Genomic DNA, 20177 nt, shown 5'->3' on the forward strand with positions numbered 1-20177 from the left:
TTTCTCCCTCAAACTGAAAGGTGGAACAAGTTGGTTCAAGTTATGTGGTTCTGTTTGAGGAAAAGAAAAATAAATAAATAAAATGGGGGTAAGAATCAAACAAGAAAAATGTGGGTGGAGTCCTTCTAGAGGCACTAAATATTATTTTGAGAGAAGAAAAGTAAAAAGGAAGAGAAACATATCAACAGGGGCCAGAGAGATAGCATGGGAGTAAGGTGTTTGCCTTGCATGCAGAAGGATAGTGGTTCAATCCCAGCATCCCATATGGTCCCCTGAGCCTGCCAGGAACGATTTCTGAGCATAGAGCCAAAAGCAACCCCTGAGCACTGCTGGGTGTGATCCAAAAACAAAACAAAACAAATAAACAAATAAAAAAACAAAAAACAAACAAAAGAAATGCATCAACAATACAAAAAGAAAAATCAAACAAAAAATTCAAAAATGCACCACAGCAATAAAGACAAACATCACACACTAACAACGGTCCTGAAATACAAACAAAACAAGGTGGAAAAATGAAAACAACAACAGCAACAACAATAACAAACCCACCCAAAAATTATTTTGTGCTTTTTTTTTTCTGCATGAACACAGTAAATACTGGGGAAATTAGAAAGGGAATTCCCTTGGCCTAATAGGCACAAGGTGTCTCTGCCCTTGAAGTATACTGTCATGGGAATAACTACTGACTCCGTACATGTTCATTTACTCTCCCCTAGGTCCTTTTGTGGTGTATGGAACGCTTCTGTTCTATCATGGATGATAAAATCAGGCCTCTGTATGTAGAGAATTTGGTATCTGCATAAGTCAAAGAATGGAGTCTTTTTTTTTTTAAATATGGAACGCTTCACGAATTTGCGTGTCATCCTTGCGCAGGGGCCATGCTAATCTACTCTGTATAGTTCCAATTTTAGTATATGTGCTGCCGAAGCGAGCACAAAGAATGGAGTCTTTATGAAATCTTTCTTTATGGTTCTAGAAGTTCTGTTCCATCACTATTGTTTTAATCAGTCTTCTGTAGTTGGTGATCTTGGTTTTTGCACTGATCCTAGGATGAAGCCTAGGATAGAGTCTTTCATTATGTTTCCAGAAGACTTGTTCGGTTGCAGTTGTCTCAGTCAGACCTCTGAAGTTAGAGATCTTGGTTGTTGTACAGATCATAGGTCAAGGCCTAGACTAGGGCTTTATATATTAGTCCCAGGATAAGTTATGCCCTGTCATTGTTATCACCGTCAGTCTTCACATCTGTCTTGGAACCGCCTTTTTTATAAATCAAAGTCTTTGCATGAGTAGGAGATAATAGGGCTTTTCCAGAGGAAAAACTTGGAACTTTGAGAGGTTCATTCTTGAGGTCCAATCTCAGACTTTGTGTCCACATTCTTGGTACCTCTCCTCGTAGAGATCTGGAATTCTGCATCTCATTAGATTTCTGGACTTCTGAAATGAATCTTTTGTGTAAAAGTATTTTGGTTTCAGATGCTATTTTTCCCAACATACCTTACTAGAGCTCTACTAGCACCCACCACATATGGTCCCACAAGCACTCCCAAGAGTGTTCCCTGAGTACAGACAGGAGTGAGCTATGACTACAGTTCTTACCCCCAAGATGTTTGCCCCCAAATTGGACACATGATTTAAAATTATTGTGCAATTAAGTTAAATTGTAAACAAACAAATACACTCATGAGTTTTGAGTTTCCCCGAATTTGGATAGAAAATTTAGAGGACTCTAATTATATATATAATAATATAGACAAACACATAGCAGGTAGTAATTACTGATAATGGGCTCTTGTTTCAAAACTTATTATATATATAAACTCTCATTTTAAAGCAAACTACTTTTTCAGGTGGAGGAAATGGTAACTAAAAGAAGTAATTATCTTGGATGACTTGCCAGTTATGTTCAAGCAACTTATATGAAACGGGGACAAGGGAGATAGATAGCGCTTTCCTTGAGAAAGGAAGTGCTCCTAATTTCCTTTTCCATTCATCTTGGTCACATAAGAGAGCACCCAGAAAAGTTAGGACTTGTTGCCGGTGGGATCCTTGACTCCCAGAGAAGTGCCAGGGGATATAATCTATGAGCATTTGCATAGTACAAACGTTACAGCTTACCAGCACCAATATTCTAGGAGGTCATCAAGCCACACCTTCTGAATTCTTGACATAGAAATGATACTTCCGCTCAATTTCTTTGGGAGTCATATAAGTCAGGCTGGAGTAAAAAACTTTTTTTTTTTTTTTTTTTTTGTTTTTTGGGCCACACCCGGTGGTGCTCAGGGGTTACTCCTGGCTGTCTGCTCAGAAATAGCTCCTGGCAGGCACCGGGGACCACATGGGACACCGGGATTTGATCCAACCACCTTTGGTCCTGGATCGGCTGCTTGCAAAGCAAACGCTTCTGTGCTATCTTTCCGGGCCCATGGAGTGAAAACCTTTTTTTAGCAAAGAAAAATCAGTTCCAAATGCTACCCAGGCTTTCTTCCAGTTCAGAGATCTCTCCTCTCTTAGAAAAGAATTTCAGGAGAATAGGGAAGTAAAAAATTTTATTTGGGAAATAATTGGAAACAAAGAGAGTAAGATATATGCATTAAGAGAGAATACAGGCTTCTTCAGAGTGGAAATGGAATTTTGAGTATAAGTTGAGTGCGGATATTCCATAACTACATTTGTCTTAAATTATTTTCACAAATAGAAGTGAATTTGGCTTCTCCTGTAGAAAAGCATTGAACTTCATATGGGAATGTATCCTCCCTCCCTCCCTCCCTCCCTCCCTCCCTCCCTCCCTCCCTCCCTCCCTCCCTCCCTCCTCCCTCCCTCCCTCCCTCCCTCCCTCCCTCCCTCCCTCCCTTCCTTCCTTCCTTCCTTCCTTCCTTCCTTCCTTCCTTCCTTCCTTCCTTCCTTCCTTCCATCAATGTCCCCTCACCCTGACCCTAGTTTGTTTCCTACTCACCAGTTTGCATTGTTGTGGGTTATTTTTGTTAAGTTTTTTGCATTGTGATTTAAAGTATTCTTGCTGACAGAATTTTATACATAATTTTACTAAATTTTATTATCACATTTTTCCCCAGTTGAATGCTTTCCTCCACTATAGACATTTCTCCCTCCCTGTCCTATACCCTAGACTCCTCATGTGGTATATTTCCTCCTGTTCCTCCTGTTTGTTTCCATTGTCTTTGGGCATTTATATCTCATCATTATTTTTATTTCTATGCAGCATATGAGAAACCATTCTGTGTCAGTCTCTCTCCTAGATAATTTTACTAAGCATAATATTCTCCAGGTTTTTCCATGCAGTAGAAAATTTCATGAAGAATTTTTCTTAGGAATGAGTAGTATGCAATTTTGTATATGTATTATAGTTTCTTTACCCAGTATTCTTTCTTGAACACTTGGGTAGTTTCCAGATTTTGGCTATTCTGGAAAATACTACAGTAACATAGTTGTGCAAATGTCTTTTTGCATTTTCTTTAGGCCCTTAAGTATATTCTAAGTAGTAGAGGTGCTGAGTCAAATGGAGTCTCAATTTCAAGACATTTTAGAAATTTTTATATTGTTTTTCAGAATGGCTGGACCAATTGACATTCCTACCAGCAGCAAAGAATTCTGTGGTGACAAATCATTGTTGTTTTGATTTGCATCTCATCCCTCGATGACTAGTGATGCAGAGAATTTTTCCTTATGCTTTTGACAATTAGTATTTATTTATTAACATAGTCTCTATTTATCTCTTTTTCCATTTTATGATGGGGTTGGATTTTTTTGGTAAAGTTTTGCCAGTGTCATATATCTTATCAGATGAGTGTTGGGTGAATAATTTATCACACTGTGGCTGCCAATGTGTCCCAGTCACCATTTCCTTTGTGGTTTAGATGCTTCTTAATTTATTGTAGTCCATTTTTAAATCTGTACTTCTATTTGCTTAATCAGTGCTATTTTAAATTTGAGAATGCCTTTATCTTCAATGTCATTGGGAATTCTGCATATCTTCCTCTATGCATTTTGTAGGTTCAAATCTAATTTATATAATGGTTTTTTTTAACATAATTTTTATTTTGATCATAGTGGCTTACATATTGTTGACAATAATATTTTAGGTGCAAATTTACATAAAATCAGGGGGGGATTCCCATCACCAGTTTGTCTTCCCTACTCCTCCGTTTTTGTCCTACCTCCCATATCTTCTTCCCTCACCCCCAGGGCTGCTAGAATATGTGGTCCCCTCTGTACCTATCCTATTACTTTGTAGTCTTACACCTGTTTGGTCCTGATGCCTCCTTTATTTCCCCCTCTAATTGGGAGGCAGGAGTAGGTAGTTCAAGTTATGTGGTTCTGTTTGAAGAGGAGAAAAGTAATAAACTGGGGTAAAAGTCTAATACGCCGGAAATAAGCAGAATTCTTCTAGAGGCTCTCGTCATCGGTTTGAGAGATATATAATGGTTTTTAATCCATTTTGGTTTGACTTTTGCGCATGGTGTTAGAGATTGAGTTTATTTTTTTGCTTGGAGCTGACCAGTTTTTCTAGTAGCACTTGGTGAAGAGAATTTCTTTGCCTCACTTTATAATTTTTACCCTTTATGAAAGATTCAACTCTATTTTATTGATCTATTTGTCTGTCTTTATTCCAATGTAATGCTGTTTTAATTACTACTGCTTAGTAGTATAGTTGGAAATTGGTGAAAGTGATGACTACCATCTTCTTTTCCCCAAGGATTGCTTTAGATATTCAGGGTGGGAGTTACTGTTTTATATAAATTTCAGGAGTATTATCTATTTCTTATAAAAATATCATAGTTATTCTTATGATGTTGCATTGATTCTTACCCTTATATAGAATATTATACTTATCTTGCATTGAAGCTGTACAATGCTTTGGTGAGTTTTGACAGTTAATCATAATAGCATTCCAATCCATAAGTTGGAGGTGCATTTCCATTTTCTCATGTCTTCTTTAATTTCTTAAAGTAGTGTTTTGTAGTTTCTTGTACTAGACTTTCATTCCTTTTCTTAAGTTGATTCTGAGTAAGTCAATTCTTGAGGCATAATCATGAGTAGGACTGTTTTTAAAATATCTCTGTATATAGAAAAGCCATGGACTTCTGCATGTTAATATTGTAATTTGCTACTTTACTATTACAACTATTGTTCCTGATTTTTTTGGATAAAATCTTCAGGATTTTCTAAGTATATTATCATGCCATCTACAAATAGTGAGAGCTTAAATACATCTCTTCATATATGAATAACTTTTTTTTGTATAATTGTAATACAAGTCAATATTTCCAGTATTATATTGAATATAGCTGGCAAGAGTGGGAAAACTTGTCTGTGGCTGATCTTTGAGGGAAGGAAGGCTTTTAGGTGTAATATCTGCTGTGGGCTTGTGGTAAATGATTTTGAATATGTCTAGGAAAATTTATTTAACTCCCATTTTATTGAGAGTTTTTTTTTATCACAATGGGTAATTGATTTTGTCAAATGCTGTTTATGCATTGTTATGATCATATGATTTTGTATTGATGTGCTGTATTATGTTGATTAATTTGCATATTAAGTCATTCCTTATATCATCAAGATAAAATATTGTTATATTATGCTTTTGATAAATTGTTGAATTTTATTTGCTAGTATTTTGTTGAGAAATTTTAAAATTGTGTTTATTAGTGTTATTTGTTTGCAATTCTATTTTATGGTGTCTTTGTGTGCTTTTAGTTTCAGGGTGATGTTTGTTTTATAGAAATTGTTTGGAAATGTTCCTGTTCCTTTAATTTCCTGTAAGAACCTAAAAAGGGCCAGTTCTTATTGTCTGCTTCCTGTGGCCAGTCTGGTCTGTGTCTGGGCATGAACACTGAACCTCTTTTTCCCAAACTGTGAGGACGTGCTAGAAGACATTTAAATTAATATTATATAGTTCCAGGAAAATTGTATCTAGCACTTATTTCTCTTAGAAAATATACAGCATAAAAGTTAGCTGAACAAACTAATGAACTAGTTTTTGCAATACTTTTTTTCTAATAGTTAGTTAACCTTGCTTGTTTAGAAAAATAAACTCTAATGAAGAAATACACCTAGCCACCGTCTATACAAACAGTTTAATAGAGCATTTTCTTAAACATCCTGATAATACAGAATTAAAAACCACCAAAGGCAAAGATTACTGAGAAAGCTAACTAAGACACCTATAGTTGGGGATATGGAGAGAAATCCTGGCAAATTTCCACTAATGACTCTATCAGAGCCTCCGATTTTTTTAAAAGTCCACCAAAAAAGCCTGGGTCTTAAAAATGAGGACCTACAACCAACATTTAATGCTTTAGCAATAGAAATCAAGGAGTCATTATCCTGAAAAATTAAGAAATATATAAACAGTTCAACCAAATCAAAGAATAACTCTTTCAGAAGATGAGCAAATCCATTCAAATGGAACTGAAGGAGCTAAAAAACATATTACCAAGCCATAATAGTAGAATTATACAAGTGGGGAATCACAAAGATGAACTTGAAGACAAATGGCAATCCAACAGTGATAAAGAAGTCTTAAAAGAAAGGAGAGACAAAAAATTGGAAGAAAATTTAAGGTACTTAATGAACAAAAACAAAAGAAATAAACTCTGAATTATAGGAATATCTGCAGGAAGGAAACGGAAAAAGGGAGAACAAGTAGTGAGGGAGATAATAACAGAGAACTTTTCCACTCTCTGGAAAGAGCTTTTCTACAAATCCAAGAGGCAAAAAAAAAAAAAGCCAAACAAAATTGAACCTAACAGAACAACACCAAGGCATATAGAAATCTAAATGAACGATTTGTAATTCATTTGGTCAAAATAAAAATTGTTTAATTAAAAAAAAAGAAATCTAATGTCAAAAAGCAAAGAGAGAGATGGAATCTTTAAGCAGTAAGGGAGAAGAAAAACCTCAAGTATAAAGAAAAGTACATAAGAATTAAACCAGATCTTCCACTTGAAATAATTCAGGCAAGAAAAGAGTGGAATGACATATTCAAACTGATGAGTGAATAAAACTTCTGATCTAGAGTCCACTACCTATTAAAACTCTCATTTACTTGGGAGGGAGGATTAAAAACAAGTATGGATAAAAAAGAACTCACAATATTTGTGCTAACCAAACCAACCCTCAATGAACCACTCAAAGGACAATCACATAAACCAAATTTCCAATTATAACAATAACAACCCTACACAATATAAATAAATAAGCCTTTTCAGTTTACACAATTAATGAAATCTGCTTTTCTGTCAAAGTTTCCTTAAATGTTAATGGACTAAACTGTCCCATCAAAAGGTACAGAGTAGTGGGTTGGATCAGGAAACAAAACCTAGACATCTGCTGCCTGAAAGAAAAACACTTAAGTTCAGGATATACACAGACTCAAAGGATGGAAAACAATCATACGAGCTACTGGTAAATAAAACAAAAACTGGGACAGTCATACTTATATCATACTAAATGATATTCAACCTCAAGAAAGTAGAGATAAAGATGGTCACTACTTATTGATCAGGGGAAAACATAGACCTAGAATTACAAACTCTGATCAACATTTATTCACCAAATGTAGAGCCAGCAAAATAAGTAAGACTTTTGCTCACAAACATAGAGAAACATATGGACAGAATGTGATAGTAATGGGAAAGTTCAATATGTTGTTATTGCCAGTAGAAAAATTCACTAGGCATAACACTAACAAAGACAAAAGAGGCCTAGCTGAGAAACTAGAAAAACTAGGAATAATGAATTTATACAGGACCTTACATTGTCAAAAAGCTGAACACACAAAAGACTTAAAGGTCCTTAACAGGTATTCCTTAATAGGTATACTTATTATTGTGTATTTCTTTATGTAGAGGTAGTTTTCCCCATTCCCCTTTTTGAATCTGTTTAGTAGGATTCTAGTAAAAAAGTTTCTCTTGGGTTCTGAGTTCATGTTAGAACCAGGTTATAGTGATTGGTTAGCTTATTTTTACCCCCATATGCACAAGTAGTATCATGTGGTATTTTTACTCTTTTGCATAGGCACATTAACATGAGGGGAATCTTACCTAAAGAAAGAAGTTCTTATCTAACACAGATAGGAACTCATAACTTTTATATTATGGGGGTCTTTACCCTGAACACTTGTCATAGTGGCTTGACGTAGGTTTCAGATAATCAGACAATGAATATTCACCCCTGAACCTTGGATCTATGGAACCAGCACTGTTTTCTGCACCAGCACCAGGAATTGGACTTCTACAGGGTAAGGCCCTAATGCTGCCCTGGCACTAGCTTGATACAGAAAGGATTCACATAATACACTGTAAAATTGGAAGTATCAAAAACTTTGTTTTGGAGCAGGGTTCCCTGCATCACTACCTAATGGTGAGACAAAATCAGAAGAAGCTCCCTGATACTCTGATTTCAACATAGACCTATGCAAAAACCAAGATCTTTAATTAAAGAAACCTGATAGCAACCATCATGATTGTATAGAACTTTTACTCTAACCATGAATAAAGACTTTGGGGTATGCCCAGAGCTCTGTAGTTGTTCTTTTGGCAGGATGTTTTATGGGTAGGGTCTCCCTGTTTTTAGGCCAGAGGATTTTTCTGTCAATTTTCCCTAATTTTTGCCGTATCTATGCAAAAACAAAAACAAAACTGTCACACATATTTTCTTCTTTTTTTTTCTTTTTTTTTTTTCTTTCTTTTTTTTCTTTTTTCAATTAGGGATCCCATGTTTTTCTTAAAACTTCAGGACATGAATCATTTTTTTTACCTCAATTTCTGCATTTTTTATAAACTTAGAAAGAAAAAAGTGATCTCAGGTGCATTGGCTTAAAAGAAAAGAAAAGGACAGAAATAAATATCCAAGAGAATGTCAATGACAAAAGAATCAAGAAACCTAAAATTTAGCAATCTAAACTTAAACAGGCCTTTCGTACTGGCAGTCAAGGGGGCAAAGTATGGTGGTATAGGATGTATTCTGGGAACACTGTTGGACATTGTTGGAGGTTGACACTGAAGAAAGTTAGCACTGGGTGTGGCTCTGATTATTGTATATCTGAAATTCAACTATAAAGAAATTTGTAGATCACAGTGGTTTCAATAAAATAAAATAAGAAAAATAAAGAACCTAAAGAAGTATTGGCAGTAGTTGTTTAAATGTTTGAAAAAAAAAACTCACTAATGACTCTATCAGAGCCTCCGATTTTTTTTAAAAGGAAAAACTTGCCTGTCATGTGCGTTGCACAAAGAAGACATTTTAAACGTCTTTTCATCTTCTTGGTTTCCTGTTTCCTGCTTCTCTTCTTGAGGCAGCCATGAAAGGCTCCAGTGAAATAAAATCTCAGTCACATCAGAAGATAGGATGTCTCTGCACACGAAGGGTGGGACCTGATTCCTACCATGTGCTTTGGCACAACAAGGCATTTTAAATGACTGCTGCTTTGGATCTGCCTGATTGCCTGTTTGCTGTTTTCCTCCAGGAGGCAGCAATGAAAGGTCCCAGTGATAAAAATCTCCATATAATCAAGGTAGGCTGTCTGTGTTCATGAAGGGTGGAGTCAGAGGAGCCTAGCAGCTCTGCGTTGCAGCCTCACGCATCTTCTAGCCAATGAATCCCAACATAACACATAGAAAATTCACACTATAAGTGTGACAATGGGGAAACAACGCAGGCCAACACCATGTATAGAGAATGAAGATGGCAGCACTGATGACCTGAAAAATGCCAACCACCTTGTTATACTCTCAGATAAGGAGTTTAGAGAAGAAATATGGAGGATGTTCATAGAACTAAAAGAAAGTATAGATCAAGTTGAACGAACTACAAGTAAGAATCAAGAAGTTATGAAGACAGAAATCAGAAAACTCTAAATTGAAATAACAGGACTGAAAAATTTGTTAGATGAAATGAAAACCTCAATGGAAAGCCTCTCCACCAGAGTAACAGCAACTGAGGATAGAATCAGCAAGTTGGAAGATGAGATGCAGAACAACGCCATTCAATAGAGATTGGAAAAGAGCATTAAAGAAAATAATTGGACAATGGAAAAAATACTCTAATAACAGTTTAACAGATTGTTAAACTCAACAGAAACAACATAAGAATCATTGAAGTTCCAGAGATCCAGGAAGAAAATCCCCAGGAATAATCTACAGTCAAGGACATCTTTACAGAAAAACTCCAGGAGCTAAAGATTGCATGCAACCATATTTTGCATACCTGAAGAGTACCAGCCAAAAGAGATCCCAATAAAAGTAACCCAAGACACATCCTAGTCATAATTACTAATCACATAGATAGGGATAGAATACTGAAAGCAGCAAGATCAAAAGAGGAAATTACATTCAAAGAAGCATCCTTAAAATTTACAGCAGAGCTATCACAAGAAATTCTCAAGGCAAGAAGGCAGTAGTGGGGTATAGTGACAAAACTCAATGAAATAAATGCTTTTTCCTAGAATACTGAACCCTGACAGACTCACTTTCAGATTTAAAGGAAGTATACATAGTTTCATAGAAAAACAATAACTCAGAAACTTTACAGACTAAATACCAGCCTTAAAAGAAAAACTGAAAGGTCTACTTTAAGATAAGATAGACCAATAGACTCACCAAACTTCTATACAAAGATAACACTAAATCCCATAATAAATTTTCTCTCTCAACAATAGTAGACTAAATGCACCAGCTAAGAGACACAAAGTGGCAAAATAGATTAAAAAGCTGAATCCAACCTTCTGCTACCTAAAAAAAAACCATTGTTGGCTTTGTGCAAAGAAAGTGACCTACTGCTATACTATTATTTTCCCCCTCATTATTTTGCTATTAATCTCCTACTATTTAGTCTTGTTATTGTGTGCTATTCTAGTGATTGCTGTTGAATTTTTATATTTGCTATAACATTTATATATTACACATTTAAAGAATAAAAATTTTTAGGAGAACCTTGCTTGGTGTTCAAAACCAATAGTATGGATGCAGACCAGTTTGAATAGATATGGGTGAAAGACACAAGGATAAGGGTAACTGGGGAATAAATGTAAAGGATAAAATCTTACTGGAAAGGAAAAGCACTGAAATGGACAACAGTGAAACAGAAACAGAAGATAGCATTTGGGGGCCCGGAGAGATAGCACAGTGGCCTTTGCCTTGCAAGCAGCCGATCCAGGACCAAAGGTGGTTGGTTCGAATCCCGGTGTCCCATATGGTCCCCCATGCCTGCCAAGAGATATTTCTGAGCAGACAGCCAAAAGTAACCCCTGAGCACCGCTGGGTGTGGCCCAAAAACCAAAAAAAAAAAAAAACCCAAACAAAAAACAACAAAACAAACAAAAAACAAAAAATAAAACAAAAAACAAAAACACATATGAATAGTCAGAACAAACATAGACTAAAAATCAAAGGTTGAAGGAAAATCATCTAAGCAAACAACTCCCTTAAAAAAAAGTGGCCATATTAATAATAGATAACACAAACTTTAGACACAGAAAAGTTATAAAAGACAAATATGGACAATTTTTTATAATTAAGATATAGTTGCAACAGAAAAAATATCACTCCTAAACATATATACACCCAATGAGGAACCAGCAAAAAATATTTAATACAATTGTTGACAAATCTGAAAGAAGACATCAGTAGCAAAACAGTAATAGTGGGAGACCTCAACACTGCCTGTAACCCTTAAATAAGTCAACCAAGCTGAAACTCAATAAGATGGGACTATATTAATCTGAGAATGCACCTCAATGTAAATAGTGACTAGGATACAAAAGCCACCCAGAAAATGGGAGAAACTATTCACTCAATACCCTTCAGATAAGGGGCTAATATCTAAAATATACAAGGTACAGACAGAACTTAACAAGAAAAATAAAACATCTAACCTCATCAAAAATGGGGAGAAGAAATAACATACAATTCCTCAAAGAAGAAATACAATGGCCAAATGACACATAAAAATGCTCCAAATGTACTAACTGAAATTGAGACCAAATTACAACAACATACTCAATGAATGAACTCTAGGAGTTTTCAGCATGCAGTTGTACATTTCATTGTCATCTGTTTATATGAGCATTAAATTATATTAGCAGGCATAATCAAGTAGAAAATAAATAGATTAGAGTTTTTTTCAGGACATTATTTTGTGAGCACTGTCTACTGAATTCAATATACTATAGCATTGCAAATGGAACTGTTGTGACCAATCTATATCTCCAAGTATCACTGTGGACAAAAAAATCAAGGACTTATTATAGACAGTAAAAACTAAGACATTAAAACTTCTTATAGCAAGCACTGTAGTGGGAGTCCATAGCTTTCAAATGTATTCTGCATCTGTTTCTGTGAATAAAAGCATTAGAACATTATTATAGACATCTATTAAAAAACAGTTGATTGGACAACTGAATTCAAAAAGCTTTATCTGGTTCTTGATGGAAGAGTTTAATCCATTGTCATTTTAGGAAACTATAGACAGAAAGGGCTCTTGTGCTATTATATTGTGTAGGGTTGTTGTTGTTACAAATGGGGATTTGGTTTGTGTAATTGCTTTTTGAGTAGTTCATTTACTGTCAGTTTGTTTAGCTCATATTGCGAGTTCATTTTTTGTCTGAGAATGTTTTTAACCCTCCCTTCCATGCAAATGAGAGTTTTACTGGGTAGTGGATTCTAGGTTGAAAGTTTCTTTCATTTATTAGTTTGAATATGTCATTCCACTCTTTTCTTGCCTGGTTTAATTCTTAGGTCATTTCCTTACTTATTATCTCCCTCGTTACTTGTTTTCCCCTTTCCCATTTACTCCCCCATCTGGAATTTCTATAATTCCAAGATTATCTCTCTTGTCTTGTTCATTTTCTTCCACGGTTTGGTCTCTCCTTTCCTTTTTTACTTCTTTTTTTTTATAACATTTTTTATTTAAACACCTTGGTTACAAACATGATTGTGGTTGGGTTTCAGTCGTATAAGATGACACCCCCCCCAACACCAGTGTAACATTCTCATCATCAATGACCCAAATATCCCTTCTCCCCTCCTCACCCTCACCTGTACACTAGACAGGCTTTCTATTTCCCTCATATATTCTCATTGTTAGGATAGTTCGCAATGTAGTTATTTCTCTAAATAAACTCATCACTCTTTGTGGTGAGGTTCATGAGGTCAGCTGTAACATCCAGCCCTCTCCTCTTTTGTCTCTGAAAATTGTTGAGAAATGTTTTTCACTTTTCTTAAAACCCATAGATGATTGAGACCATTCTCCATCTTTGTCTTTCTCTCTGACTTATTTTACTTAGCATAATAGATTCCATGTACATCCATGTATAGGAAAATTTCATAACTTCATCTCTCCTGACAGCTGCATAATATTCCATTGTGTATATGTACCACCGTTTCTTTGGCCATTCATCTGTTGAAGGGCATCTTGGTTGTTTCCAGAGCCTGGCTATTGTGAATAGCACTGCAATAAATATAGGTGTAAAAAAGGGGTTTTTGTATTGTATTTTTGTGTTCTTAGGGTATATTCCTAGGAGTGGTATAGCTGGATCATAAGGGAGCTGAATTTCCAATTTTTGTAGGAATCTCCATATCGCTCTCCAGAAAGGTTGAACTAGTCGGCACTCCCACCAGCAGTGGATCAGAGTTCCTGTCTCACCGCAACCCTGCCAACACTGCTGTTCTCATTCTTTGTGATGTGTGCTAATCTCTGTGGTGTGAGGTGGTACCTCATAGCTGTTTTGATTTGCATTTCCCTGATGATTAGTGATGTGGAGCATTTTTTCATGTGCCTTTTGGCCATTTGTATTTCTTCTTTATCAAAGTGTCTGTTCATTTCTTCTCCCCATTTTTTGATGGGATTAGATTTTTTTTTTCTTGTAGAATTCTGTCAGTGCCCTGTATATTTTGGATATTAGCCTGTCCTGACCTGCAGAACTTAGTAATTCGTGGGTACATGAGGAGGTCCCAGCCTGAAAAATAAAGAGTGAGAAATGGGACCCAAGAAAAGTGTCTAATCAAGGGCCAAATTTATTGAAGCAGATGATCGGTTTATACACACCAGCAGACAGGGGGACAAGAGGGGAAATACAAGAACAACCTTTGTATTATAGATGATTTAATTTACAAGGTACAATTTAATATTTTGTCAAGAACATTTTTTGGTCAACTTAGACAGGTCAACTTAGACAGGTCAAACCTGGAGCATTTGTGTACATCCCATTCATACAGTCTGTAGCCAACATCTGTTTCTCATAACTTTTGACAGGACAATGTGCTGTTTTCATACTTAATTTCTTTTTTTTTTTTTTTGTTTTTTTTTTTTGTTTTTTTTTTTTTTGGTTTTTGGGCCACACCCGTTTGACGCTCAGGGGTTACTCCTGGCTATGTGCTCAGAAATCGCCCCTGGCTTGGGGGGACCATATGGGACGCCGGGGGATCGAACCGCGGTCCTTCCTTGGCTAGCGCTTGCAAGGCAGACACCTTACCTCCAGCGCCACCTACCCGGCCCCTTCATACTTAATTTCTATAGATGCATTCAACTGTCACAAGTTCTCAGAACTTGTATATCTCAAAACTATTGTAGATCTGTGCTGTTTCCTGTGACTTTGGAACTTGGCAAATGCCTCTTGTAAAAGGTTACGCAGGTATGCATGCCACACAAAAGAAAAGTTCATACTGTGGGAAAAGAAGGCAAGCCATACAGACTCCATCTTGAGTCTGCCCCTGACATTAGCCCCTTATCTGATGGGTATTGGATAAATAGTTTCTCCCACTCAGTGGGTGGCTCTTGTATCCTGGGCATTATTTCCTTTGAGGTGCAGAAGCTTCTCAACTTAATATATTGCCATCTATTAATCTCTGCTTTCACTTGCTTGGAGAGTGCTATTACCTCCTTGAAGATGTCTTTAGTCTCAATGTCATGGAGTGTTTTACTTACATGTTGTTCTATATACCTTATGGTTTTAGGTTTGATATTGAGGTCTTTAATCCATTTGGATTTTACCTTCATACATGATGTTAGCTTGGGGGGTCTAAGTTCGCTTATTTGCAAGTGGCTAGCTAGTTGTGAAACACCACTTGTTGAAGAGGCTTTCCCTGCTCTATTTAGGATTTCCTGCTCCTTTATCAAAAATTAGGTGATTGTATGTCTGGGGAACATTCTCTGAGTACTCAAGTCTATTCCACTGATCTGAGGGTCTGTCTTTATGCCAATACCATGCTGTTTTGATAACTATTGCTTTGTAATACAGTTTAAAGTTGGGGGAAAGTAATTCCTCCAATATTCTTTTTCCAATAATTGCTTTGGCTATTCGAGGGTGTTTATTGTTCCAAATGAATTTCAAAAGTGCCTGATCCACTTCTTTGAAGAATGTCATGGGTATCTTTAGAGGGATCGCATTAAATCTGTACAATGCTTTGGGGAGTATTGCCATTTTAATGATATTAATCCTGCCAATCCATGACAGAATATGTGTTTTCATTTCCTTGTGTCCTCTCTTATTTCTTGGGGCAGAGTTTATAGTTTTCTTTGTATAGTTCCTTCACATCTTTTGTCAAGTTGACTTCAAGATATTTGAGTTTGTGAGGCACTAATGTGAATGGGGTTTTCTTAATGTCCATTTCTTCCTTATTACTATTGGTGTATAGAAAGGCCATTGATTTTTGTGTGTTAATTTTGTAGCCTGCCACCTTGCTATATGAGCCTATTGTTTCTAGAAGCTTTTTGGTAGAGTCTTTAGGGTTTTCTAAGTAGAGTATCATGTATCTGCAAACAGTGAGAGCTTGACTTCTTCCTTTCCTATCTGAATTCCCTTGATATCTTTTACTTGCCTAATTGCTATAGCAAGTACTTCCAGTGCTATGTTGAATAGGAGTGGTGAGAGAGGGAAACCTTGCCTTGTGCCGTAATTAAGAGTGTTGGCTTTTGGTTTTTCTCCATGAGGATAATATTTGCCACTGACTTGTGGTAGATGGCTTCAACTATATTCAGAAAGGTTCCTTCCATTCCCATCTTGCCGAGAGTTTTGATCAAGAACGGGTGTTGGACCTTATCAAAAGCTTTCTCTGCATCTATTGATATGATCATGTGATTTTTATTTTTCTTGTTGTTGATGTTGTGTATTATGTTGATAGATTTACAGATGTTAAACCTTCCTTGCATTCCTGGGATGAAACTTACTTGATCATAATGAATTATCTTCTTAGTGAGGCATTGAATCCTATTTGCCAGGATTTTGTTGAGGATCTTTGCATCTGTGTTCATCAGGGATATTGGTCTGTAATTTTCTTTTTTGGTAGCATCTCTGTCTGGTTTAGGTATCAAGGTGATGTTGACTTCATAAAAGCTATTTGGAAGCATTCCTGTTTTTTAGACTTCATGGAAGAGTCTTGCCAGGATTGGTAGTAGTTCCTCTTGGAAGGTTTGAAAGAATTTATTAGTGACTCCATCTGGGCCTGGGCTTTTGTTTTTGGGCAGACATTTGATTACCGTTTTAATTTAATCAATAGTGATGGGGTTGTTTAGATATGCTACATCCTCGTTATTCAAATATTGTAGGTTATAAGAATCCAAGAATTTATCCATGTCTTTCAGGTTCTCATTTTTAGTGGCATAGAGTTTCTCAAAGTATTTTCTGATTACCCTTTGAATCTCTGCAATATCGGTACTGATCTTCCCTTTTTCATTTCTAATACAAGTTACCAATTTTTTCTCTCTTTCTTTGTTAGTTTTGCTAATGGTCTATCAATCTTTTTTATTTTTTCAAAGAACCAACTTCTGCTTTCGTTGATCTTTTGGATTGTTTTTTGGGTTTTCACTTCGCTAATTTCTGCTCTCAGCTTTGTTATTTCCATCTGTCTCCCTATTTTTGGGTCCTTTTGTTGAGCACTTTCTAATTCTATGAGCTGCGTCATTAAGATATTCAGGTAGGCCCCTTCTTCCTTCCTGATGTGTGCTTGGAAAGCTATAAATTTTCCTCTCAGTACTGCTTCTGCTGTGTCCCATAAGTTCTGATAGTTTGTGTTTTATTATCATTTGTTTCCAGGAAAGTTTTGATTTCCTCTTTGATTTCATCTCGGACCCACTGGTTATTCAGTATGAGGTTGTTTAACTTCCAGGTGTTAAAGTTTTTCTTCTGTGCCCCTTTAGATTTCACATATAATTTCTGAGTCTTGGGGCCAGCGAAGGTAGCCTGCAAAATTTCTATCCTCTTGATAGAGGTATGTTTTATGTGCCAGCATGTAGTCTATCCTGGAGAATGTCCCATGTACATTGGAGAAGAATGTGTATCCAGGTTTATGGGAATGTAGTATCCTATATATATCTACTAGGCCTCTTTCTCCCATTTCTCTTCTCAGGTCTAGTATATTCTTGTTGGGTTTCAGTCTGGTTGACCTATCCAGTGTTGACAAAACTGTGTTGAGGTCCCCACAATTATTGTGTTGTTATTGATATTATTTTTCAGATTTGTCAACAGTTGTGTTAAATATTTTTCTGGCCCCTCATTTAGTGCATATATGTTTAGGAGAGTGATTTCTTCATGCTGTACATACCCCTTGATTAATAAAAAATGTCCATTTTTGTCCCTTACAACTTTCCTGAGTATAAAGTTTGCATCATCTGATATTAGTATGGCAACTCCGGCTTTTTTATGGGTGTTTTTTGCTTGGATGATTTTCCTCCAGCCTTTTATTTTAAGTCTATGTTTGTTCTGACCAATACGTTCATTTCTTGTAGGCAGCAGAAGATTGGATTGAGTTTTTGATCCATTTAGCCACTCTGTGTCTCTTAACTGGTGCATTTAGTCTATTGACATTGAGAGAAAGAATTGTCCTGATATTTAATGCCATTTTTTTGGGCCACACCCGGTGTTGCTCAGGGGTTACTCCTGGCTGTCTGCTCAGAAATAGCTCCTGGCAGGCACGGGGGACCATATGGGACACCGGGATACGAACCAACCAGCTTTGGTCCTGGATCTGCTGCTTGCAAGGCAAACGCCGCTGTGCTATCTCTCCGGGCCCTTTAATGCCATTTTTATATCGAAATTTGGTGTGTCTGTTGGTCAGTCTTGTCTTAAATTAGGCTTTTAAGTTTTTCTCTTAACAATGGTTTTGAGTCTGTAAAGTTTCTGAGCTGTTGTCTGTCTGCGAAACCATGTATTCTTTTGTCAAATCTGAAAGTGAGTTTTGCTGGGTACATAATTCTAGGCGAAACACTTATTTCATTGAGTTTTGTCACTATGTTCCACCACTGCTTTCTGGTCTTGAGTGTTTCTGGTGACAGGTCTGCTGTAAATCTCAAGGATGTTTCCTTGAATGTAATTTCCCCTTTTGTTCTTGCTGCTTTCAGAATTTTGTCTCTATCTGTGGGATTCATCATCGTAACTAGGATGTGTCTTGGGGAATTTTTTTTTTGGGTCTCTATTGGTTGATATTCTTTGGGCATGCAGGATTTGATCACATATATTCTTTAGCTCTGGAAGTTTCTCTTTAATGATGTTCTTGACCATTGATTCTTCCTGGAAATTTTCTTCTTGGGTCTCTGGGACTCCAATGATTCTTAAGTTGTTTCTGTTGAGCTTATCATAGACTTTTATTTTCATCTGTTCACATTCTTCGACTAATTTTTCCATTGTTTGTTCATTTGCTTTAAGTTTTTTTTTTTTCCAATCTCTCCTGCTGTATGAAGTTGTTATTTATCTCATCTTCTACAACATTAATTCTTTTCTCAGTCTCTGTTACCCTCTTGGAGAGCTTATCCATTTTGTCATTTAATTCGTTTACTGAGTTTTTCAGGCCTGTTATTTGACCTGTTATTTCAGTTTGGAGTTTTGTGAGTTCTGTCTTCATATTTTCTTGGTTATTATTAGTATTCTGTTCAACTCGATCCATGGTTTCTTTGAGTTCTTTGAGCATCTTCCATATTTCTTGTCTAAACTCCTTATCTGAGAAATTGATTAGGTGGTTGGCTGTTTTCTGGTCATTGAAGAATGTGTCATCTTCATTCTCTATGTCTGATGCTGGCCTGAGTTGTTTACCCATTGTCACACTTGTATTGCGGTTTTTATACTTGTTGTGGTGATATTCATTGGCTAAATGATGTGCGTGGTCATGCTCCTCAGGCTCACCCTTTCTGGGTGGGTCAAGTCACCTCCAAGGAAGGGGAGCCCTCCGTGGATGAAGCCTCACACAAGATCAAATCTTAGGCCCGAGCATGCAGCAGAGAGGACAGTCCAGAGGAAAATGATAGGCTTCAGTGATCCAGCACAGTTTCTAGTGTGATTTTTTTTCTTTTTGTTGCAGTTGCATTGTTTCATTAGAGAGAGTGCACGGCCATGAAGCAGAGCAGCCATGCTCTTCTGGAGCCTCTGGGAGAGCTATTTTTCTGGAACCTTTTTGGCCCACTCCCAAGAGGTTCAGGAGACAGGACAATGGAAAAACACACACAGGTAACACTCACAGTTTCTCACAGCTGGGAACCACTGGGCAGGCATAGATTTTCACAGCCTGATGTCACAACCAGGGGACCTGCCTTTCTACAGAATACTGCAGATAGCCGGTCTTCATGGTCAGACACAGTTCCTTGGTGTTCTGGCCCATGGAAGAGCCTCTGGTAGAGCTATTTTTCTGGGCCTTTTTTGGCCCACTCCCAAGAGGTTCAGGAGACAGGACAGTGGAAAAACACACATAGGCAACATTCACAGTTTCTCACCCCTTTTTGACTTCTTTTCTTTTTGATTTTTTTAATATTTTATTTAAACACCTTGATTACATACATGATTGTGTTTGGGTTTCAGTCATGTAAAGAACACCACCCATCACCAGTGCAACATTCCCATCACCAATGTCCAAAATATCCCTCCACCCCACCCGACCCCCACCTGTACTCTAGACAGGCTTTCCATTTCCCTCATACATTCTCATTATTAGGACAGTTTAAAATGTAGTTATTTCTCTAACTAAACTCATCCCTGTTTGTGGTGAGCTTCATGAGGTGAGCTGTAACTTCCAGCTCTTTTCTCTTTTGTGTCTGAAAATTATTATTGGAAAAATGTCTTTCACTTTTTTTAAAACCCATAGATGAGTGAGACCATTCTGCATTTTTCTTTTTTTTTTTTTTTTTTTTTTTTTAGGTTTCATTGGATTTTATTTTTGGTTACTATATTAACAAAA

The 20177-nt window shown here is 36.7% G+C and overlaps 1 non-coding gene across 1 annotated transcript; it reads right to left on the reverse strand.

The window, feature by feature from the left end:
• Positions 1-831: 831 nt before the first annotated feature.
• On the reverse strand, positions 832-938 carry LOC126003131 (U6 spliceosomal RNA). The gene has a single exon (XR_007493670.1). It is a non-coding gene; the product is annotated as a U6 spliceosomal RNA (small nuclear RNA).
• Between the last annotated feature and the right edge of the window lie 19239 nt (positions 939-20177).

This window comes from Suncus etruscus, chromosome 2 (genome assembly GCF_024139225.1).
Source record: "Suncus etruscus isolate mSunEtr1 chromosome 2, mSunEtr1.pri.cur, whole genome shotgun sequence".
In the NCBI taxonomy this organism is placed as follows: Eukaryota; Metazoa; Chordata; class Mammalia; order Eulipotyphla; family Soricidae; genus Suncus; species Suncus etruscus.